Source organism: Musca domestica, unplaced genomic scaffold, assembly GCF_030504385.1.
Source record: "Musca domestica strain aabys unplaced genomic scaffold, Musca_domestica.polishedcontigs.V.1.1 2, whole genome shotgun sequence".
Classification (NCBI taxonomy): Eukaryota; Metazoa; Arthropoda; class Insecta; order Diptera; family Muscidae; genus Musca; species Musca domestica.
This window is the reverse complement of record NW_026712249.1, coordinates 26,416,130-26,424,825: the sequence shown is the minus strand read 5'-3', so window position 1 is coordinate 26,424,825 and position 8,696 is coordinate 26,416,130.

The following is an 8,696-nucleotide window of genomic DNA, read 5'->3' as shown; positions in this document are numbered from 1 at the left end:
GAATTCCATCACGAATAACTTTGTTTCTGGAAAATTCTCACCCAAATGCTGTTATACGCTTGTAAACAATGTAATGAGCTGTCACTGGAATAATTTTAACAGCTATCGGATGAGTAGCTTAGAAATGACAGCAGTCTGAAGTTGGTTGCATTTTTTCCATCTCACCCTGTATGGATGTAGGTATTAAAAAAAAGGGAACAGAAAGTTCCGAAGACAAGTCAAAAAGTATCAGTCGGTTTTGCCGATAGATGTGTACCCTCAGTCAATGTTCGATTATTTAAGGGGAGGTAGCAGAAGGAGTGAAGCTTTTTATCTTCACACAATGCTAGGATTAATAATAATATTGTGATGTGTGTAATTTAAAGCCAATCGGACTTTTACATCACATTTTTGTAAGAGTGGGGGAGGTACTTGGTGGAGTGGACCGATACTGTATATTTTCACACCTGAACTATCAATGATGCATGGATATGCAAAATTGGATCAAAATTGGGTCATCCTTTCTGTGCAGTAATTGATTTTCTTTGAAAATCTTGTCATTTTGTTGGGCATCTCCCAACTCGATCGAAGTTCGACAAAAAATATTACGATGTACCCAGTTTGGACCAAATCGCATACTCCCTTCGAGAGTTATGTGCACCAGCCAGACAGACGGACGGACATTGCTAGATCGACTTCAAATGTCCTGAAACGGATTTCGTCGACTTACAAACGGAATGACGAATTTAATATACCCTCCATACTATGTATGGTGGAGGGTATAAAAAATTTCTGGAATGTGCGAGTTCATAGCTAGGATCAAGCTCTATTGATACTTGCCACAAATAATCACATCAACATTTCACCTGCCCTTATTACACCATGCCATCCTTACGATTTATGTTCAACATTTATATTGGCAGAATTATCCACATGTCATGTTTGTGGATTTCCACGAATCGTTTTGGAACGGTTTAATGACAATATAAAAATGATATATTCGCTGGAGAGGGGTAACAACACGACACACTCACACACATACTCAGTTAAAATAGTACATTTAAAGTTTTTTTTTTTATGCCCCCCTTTGCTGGGAGAAGAAAAACCAGAATTATTCATTATTTAAATGAAGTGTGCTCTGAGAGGCAATGGGAAGGAGGAAGAGCACGTGTGTGCCCACATTTAAATGACAGGCCAAAAAGAGTGGAATTAACTGTCCACCAATTGGTGTTGTGGTTGCAGGGAAGATGAACTGTCCTCGTGGTATGTAATCGTTTATTACTCTAGAATGCCAGAACCTACTGAACTAGGTTATTGCAGGTGCTTTTTATACCCTACAACACTATGTGTTGGGGGTATTATAAGTTTGATTGGGCCAAAAATTATGTAACACCTCGAAATATTGGTTTCCCATATAGGAAAGTATATATGGATCTTCCTAGCTCGCCGAGCTGAGTCGATCTAGCTATGTATGTCCGTCCGTCCGTCTGTCCGTCTGTCCGTCTGTCCGTCTGTCCATGTTAATTTGTAATCACTCTACAGGTCGCAATTATGGCCCGATCTTCACGAAATTTAGAATGCAGGTGGGGCTAGGGTCAGAATAGAACCCTATTTCTTTTGGAGATGATCGCCAAATGTTTAGGGGTTGAAATGGACCAAATACTGAAAAAATGTCGGATTTTGCAGTAGCTATACAGGTCGCAATTATAGACCAACCGACACGGAATTTCGCATGTAGCTAGAATTTAGGGCGGGGAAGAAGCCTACCAATTTGGTTGGTCATCGGATAATATTTAGCGGGTAAAATAGACCATATATTTTGTGTTGAAAAAATTCAACGTTTTTCCTTAAATCGCGAATATTTTAAATCCCGGCGAAATCACAAAGCCATGACAAGGTTACTTCTGATCTTTACATTGATGTTAAGATCCAACAAATCGAATGTATAGCAAAATATGTGCGATATATATATATATATATCAAAGAAGATATGCTTGAAAAATCTCTTATATGTCGAGAACGGCTGAACTGATTTCGACAGTTCTCATTAATTCAGAATGGCCTTTTGGCAGGAAAGAAAAAACGTCTAAAAAAATCGCATAAAAATATCTCTCTAAAGATGAAAATATTGATTTTTTAAAATTTTCTCATATTTTTTCAATTTTGTCATATTTTTGGCATATTTTCATTTTGAATTAAACATTTGGTAATATTTCTACAGCTAACAAAACTAAGTAGTTAGGATATCAGGATATCACATACAGATCGCATTTATGGCCCGATCCTTACGAAATTTTGCATGGGGATAAGATGAGGGTCAGAATATAAGCCTACTCTTTTTGGAGATGATCGCCATATATTTAGGGGTTGAAATGGACCAAAAAACTGCAAAATTGTCAGCAGGTCGTAATTATCGCCCGATCCTCACGCACATTTGAATGGGGGTTACCGGACATTGCAAAAGCCAAGCAGTTTTGGATGGCCATCCAAAAATATTCAATGTACGAAATAGTTTGCCAACTTTTGTAGACAAAATACGAAAATATCCATTCCAGCGACTTTTTGGAGAATTCACAAGTACAGGAAAGACGCACTTCTGACTATTTCGTTAAGGCTGATTTGAATATAGTCAAATGTCTGTATCTCATATAGATGCGTTTCAGTCAAAATCAATAATAAATGTTAATCTTTTGCCACTTCTGAGAGATTATAGGTCTTTGGGAAATATTGGTTCCAGATCTTGGAAGACCATTTACCAATAAATTGGGAATGAGAAAATTAGTTTAAGTTGCTATTATTCGAAAATAAGAGAACGAAACCTGATGGTTTTCTTTTATTATCTGTCACAATATCTTGTGGAATTCTTTCGACTATCTCGCCTATATAAACTGTATCATTTATTATAGTGTTGTAGGGTATTCAACGGTCGGCCCCGCTCGACTGTAGCCTTTGCTTACTTGTTTTTTCTTCTACTTCTTCGTCTTCCCGAAAGTGGGTAACAGGTTTATAAACTCCAAGGCAGCTAAACGTTTTTTTCTTTCATTGCTGCATTTAATATTTACGATGTCACAATACATTAATTGTTTCATTGGACAGCCTCTACGAGCTGGCTGGCTAGCTGTTTGGCTGGCCAGTACCGCCATCGCTAGAGGGCATGTCTCTGTGTTTGTTTGGTGTGACCAAACAGCTAAAGTGCAGGGCATTAAATATTTTCATTAGCAAATGCCGTCACATCACACGTCCTCGTGTTTATCCTAGAACAGCAATCGGGCTGTCATTAATATTCCCCAGCAAAGGGGAGCCACTGGGGGAGCTGTTTGCTGCCGCTGCTGCTGTTTAATTTTCTGGCTTTAAGTCATATAGCTGTAAATACCAATGCTTGCCCTTAATTTTGTGTCTTTATTGGACGGCGGCTTAATATGCATTTTCCCCTAGGGACATTTTCATTTTAGGTATTTTTTTATTTAGCCTTTTTGTGATTTAGATGGTCCTAGCCGTTCTTTTTTGTTTGAGATTCTTGGCATGTACCATAAATTGTTGAAATTGTTTTAATTTTCTTCATTAGGGTTGCCTGACCATCGTTCCCTCCCCATATTCCTGGGCCATCGTTTCCCATGACAGCCTGGCGCAAATGGCAAGTGCTAAACTAGTTGGCTGCAAGGCAATTAACAAGTCCTAGCGTTGTAGGTTTTTTTCAACATTTATGGTATTGAAAATAGTCAAGTAAATGTGTCCATAATTATAACTGTCGCACAGATTCATTGCATTTGGGTCACTGTTTTAACGCGAAAATAAAGGGGGGAAGTTATTGATTGGTGTAAATTGTGCGTTGGACCTGTTTGCTTCATTAAATATTCTCAATTTTATTAAGGCACCGTTTTCTTTTTCTCTTGTAATTTAGCTTGTCAAGGTAATTTATAGGGCAATATTATATAGTCATTATATAGCATTCTTATGTTTTAATTTAATATTTTCAGGAATTTTCATTATGGTTGTAAAAAAATTATCAAAACAACATTTAATTGTCACATGTTTGGTAGATGAATATATAATTATTTTTATAATAAATATTTTTATTTATGATGTTTTCATAATTGACACATGCGCCACTTCTTGGAAATTGCAAATTATATATCGAAGCATGGATATTAAGAATTCGATTTTCTTGGTCAAAATCTCATTTTTATGCACTAGATAGACCCATATTTACTTTTGAGGATCTTCATAGAGTCGATATATTTTTGTAAACAAAATGCAGGTCGCATTTATTATCCGATTGAGATGAAATTTCCCAAATAATATTTGTTTGGCCTAGATTTGAAATTGGTGAGAATCGATTCAAATTTAGATATATCTCCCACATACAGGGTGAGATGAAAAAACTGCAACCAATTTAAGACTGCTATCATTTCCAAGCCACTCGTCCGACAGCTGTTAAAATTATTCCGGTGACAGCTCATTTTATTGTTTACAAGCGTACAAAGGCATTTTGGTGAGAATTTTCCAGAAAATAAGTTATTCCTGATGGAATTCAAGCGTGATAGTGTGATTTCTTTATATTTGGCTGGAAAGCCACAAGTGGCTATCGCTAGAGCACTCCAGCATTTAAATGTGAATAAATCTTTTGTGTCTCGTACCATCGCTCGTTACCGTGATACTGGTAGCGCAGCCTGGAAATGGACGGAAGAAAACATTAACATCAGCAGAAATGGTTCGAAAAGTAAAGAAGCGACTTGATCGAAACCCGCGTCGCAGTGGCCAAAAAATGGCTCGTGAGCTGAACATATCGCAATATTCCATTCGGCAAATCTTGAAAAATGAACTCGGGGTAAAGCCATTGAAATTCCAAAAAGTGCAAGAACTTACACCACAACAGAAAAAAAATAGGCTCAAAAGGGCTAAAAAGTTGCTTCACCGAAAGTGGTGAATTGCCGAATTTGGTTTTCTCCGATGTGAAAACATTCGTTGTCCAGCAGTTTTACAAACAAACAAAATGAACGTGTTTACTTGCCAAAGAGAAAATAAGTAAAATATAAATAAGTAAAAAAAATATAAGTATGCCAAATTTGATCGAAATCGGTTCAGATATAGCTATAGCTCCCATATATATTGTTTATCCGATTTGTTATTTTTGTCCTCCGCAGCCGTAATATGCACCCTGTAACAACAATATTTGGGGAAATATATATAATACAGCTCAGAAATACATTTGCTAAATTTTATCGAAATCGGTTCAGATTTGGATATAGCTCCCATATATAACTTAGTCCGATTTACTTTTTATTGTGCACCAAACGTCTAATATTTGCCCAAATGGGAATTTGGCACATACGATCGAATAGAGTCTAGAAGCTAGTATGTCAAATTTGGTGAAGATCGGTTCGGATATAGCTATAGCTTCCATATATATTGTTCATCCGATTTGTTGTATTTGTTACCCACAGCCGTAATATGCACTCCGTAGCAACGATATTCAGGGAAATATATCAAATACAGCTCAGATATATCTTTACCAAATTTTATGGAAATCGGTTCAGATTTGGATATAGTTCCAATATACATCTTTATCCGATTTCAAATTATTTGCGCACCAAATGGGCAATACAAGTCCGAATTTAAAACATAAAAATGCTTCGGCATATTTAGTCCTTTGAATTATAAATTATAATTATAATCATAGCGTGTATGATTGAATTCTCCCATAAAAACTTTTAATTGTTATGTGGAGCTCAACTAAATTAGGAAAGTGGTGTAGGGTATCATAAAATCGGCCCCGCCCGACTTTAGGACTTTCTTTACTGGTTATTAATAGAAGATCTGGGGTGAAGATAGGATTGATCGCTCCGTTTCTTTTCGTACCTCCTTCACAACGGGTCAACATTTTGAATAACCATGAACCCCGTAAAATGCAAAATGAAAATGCAATTCCTTTCAAACAAAGCCCATCTCAATATTTCTACTAAAAGAGGATCCCGTATGAGGATTTCAGATATCGGCCCACTCCTTCTGGCACCTCCCCCACAAAGGGTCAAAATTTTAAATAATATCTCTCATAAAATGCGAAATAAATAAAGCAAGTAGAAACGCAGTAAGTTCGGCTAGGCTTCACATTGAATACCATCCATAAAATGGAACGAATTTTGAAATTTTCAAAGAAAAAAATATATATTATAATAAAGTTCCGTCACGTCGAACACCCTCCACCATTTTGAAAATTTGGAAAAATTTAAAAAAGTTGCAGAAAAATACCTCCAAAATGATACCCATTAAATGGGGGCTATACGAAAAAGTGTAAGGGATTTTCTTTTGTCATAGGTTGTAGTACACATTACGAACTTTAAATACGATATTTGAAACAATTCCGATAAAAAATACCGCTAATATCATCAAAATACCGAATATTGGAAGGCATCCTTGTATGGGGGCTATACGAAGACGTGAACCTGTACTGACACTTTTTTGTCATACAATGTTGTACCCATTACTAAGTTCAACTACGAAATTTGAAACGATTCCGGTTAATAATGTCGCCAAAATCATCAAAATACCGAATATCGGGAGGTATCGTTATTTGGCGGCTATACGAAGACCTGGACCAGCATAGGCAATTTTCTGTCACAGAATGTAGTACCCATTCACCATTCCGGTGAAGAATAAAACAAGTAAATCGGGAGGTATCGTTATTTGAGGGCTATACGAAGACCAGTACCTGCATAGGCAAGTTTTTGTCAGTTCGTCTTAGTAACTTCAAATACGAAAATTAAAACAATTCCGGTGAATACTTTTGCTAAAATCATCAATATTCCGAATATGGAGAAGTACAGTTATACAGGGGCTATACCTAAACGTGGACCAATGTAGCATATTTATATTTTTAATTTTTAAGATATTCTGGCCAAAAAAAATAGTTATTTTAAAGGACATCCTTGTAAAAAGGCGATTTGTTAAGGTCTTCTGACCCTAAATATCCACGATTTTTTTGTAGGAAATATTTTTAAGAACTTTGCTCCTAAAACTCTTAGTTTTGAAAGACTTTTTGTCTTTATTTTCATTTTGAGGATATTCTGACAGAATATCATGAGTCTAAAATTATTATTCCACATCCTTCTGCCCAAAAATTGTTGAAGTTTCATTTAAAATATTTTTTTAAGATTATATTATCAACTAGTAAAAAGTTGTAAGTTCGACCGAGCCGATCTTTAAATACCCTCCACAATTTGAAACGAAGTTGGCAATTTTCAAAAAAATAAAAGCCGTTAAAAATTCTGTTAAAATCTTAAAAATACCACATGTAGCCGCATACATAAGCTGTTACAATGTCATAAGCTGTTACAATAATTAAATGCGAAACTAAAAAAAAATCGGCTAATAATGTAGCTAAAATCATCCAAATACCGAAAATAGGGAGGAACCGTTATATGGGGGCTATACCAAAACGTGGACCTCCACAGAAAATTTTCTGTCTTAGGCTGTAGTATCTATTACGAACTTCAAATGCTAAATTTGAAACAATTACGGTGAATAATGTCGCTAAAATCATTAAAATATCGAATATCGCGAGGTACGGTTATATGGGGGCTCTACGAAGACATGGGCCTGCACAGACAATTTTCTGTGTTAGGCTGTAATATCCATTACGAACTTCAAATACCAAATTTTTAACATTTTCGGTGAATAATATCGCTTAAAACACCAAAGTACCGAAAATAGGGAAGTACCATTAAATGTGGGCCATACCAAAACGTGGGCCTACATGGCCCATTTTCAATACTATGCGGGTAAAATGTTATCAACCTACTTCATTCCGTTCGGATTCTAGAGTGATTTCCACTAAAATGTTTATTTCAAGGCGTTACAAACTGAATGACAAACTTAATATACCCTCCATACTATGGCCGAAGGTATAAAAAACATTTACTTCACTGACTTTTGTGGAAATTTTCAAATCCGAATGGGGTTCGCATGCTGAAATATATGTTATCATATATGGAGAATATTTAAAAGTCTGTTGAATGTCTTAAACTTTCTAACTTATTTTATTTCAATACAACATTGCACGCATTTCTTTTTTATTTCCAATGTTAATTAGCCGAATATTCGGTCGGACACATTCCACCCCTAAGTCATTTATAACAAAGGGATTTTTCCAATGTCCTTTTCTAACGTTATTTAAAGTCAAACACAAAAAAGTAGGGATATTTTCTACTTCATTCATCCCTTGATGAAACAGTTACTGTATCCTTTCTCATGTAGTTTACCCACATCTAACTAGATGTCGTTAATTTGAAATTGGTTGGTGTCCTTGGTGTTTCTCAACATCACCACCGTTGCTCTTGAAGAACGTCAACATAAGTGGCGATTACTAACAAAACATATGTCCTGTATTCATTTTATGACTAGAGAGAAAACGATGGAAACTCTCAAAAATGCCCTGATAAGAAATTGCTCTATTTTCGACGGCAGCAGAAGCACAGAAACAGCAGGACATTTGTTTCGTTCTATGACATCGCAGCACAATCTTATCAAAAGGGTCATAATTTGTAAAACCGACTTTGTTAAAATGCAACGAAATGAAAATTCGTAGAAAATTAGTTGGCAAAATATAAAGGCAATGCAGTTTTATCACAGCTTATCGGACGAAATTTAAGTGATACTAAATGTAGGCTGCAGGCACTCTTCGTGCCACATGCCATATATATGGAGGGAGAACGTGTGTT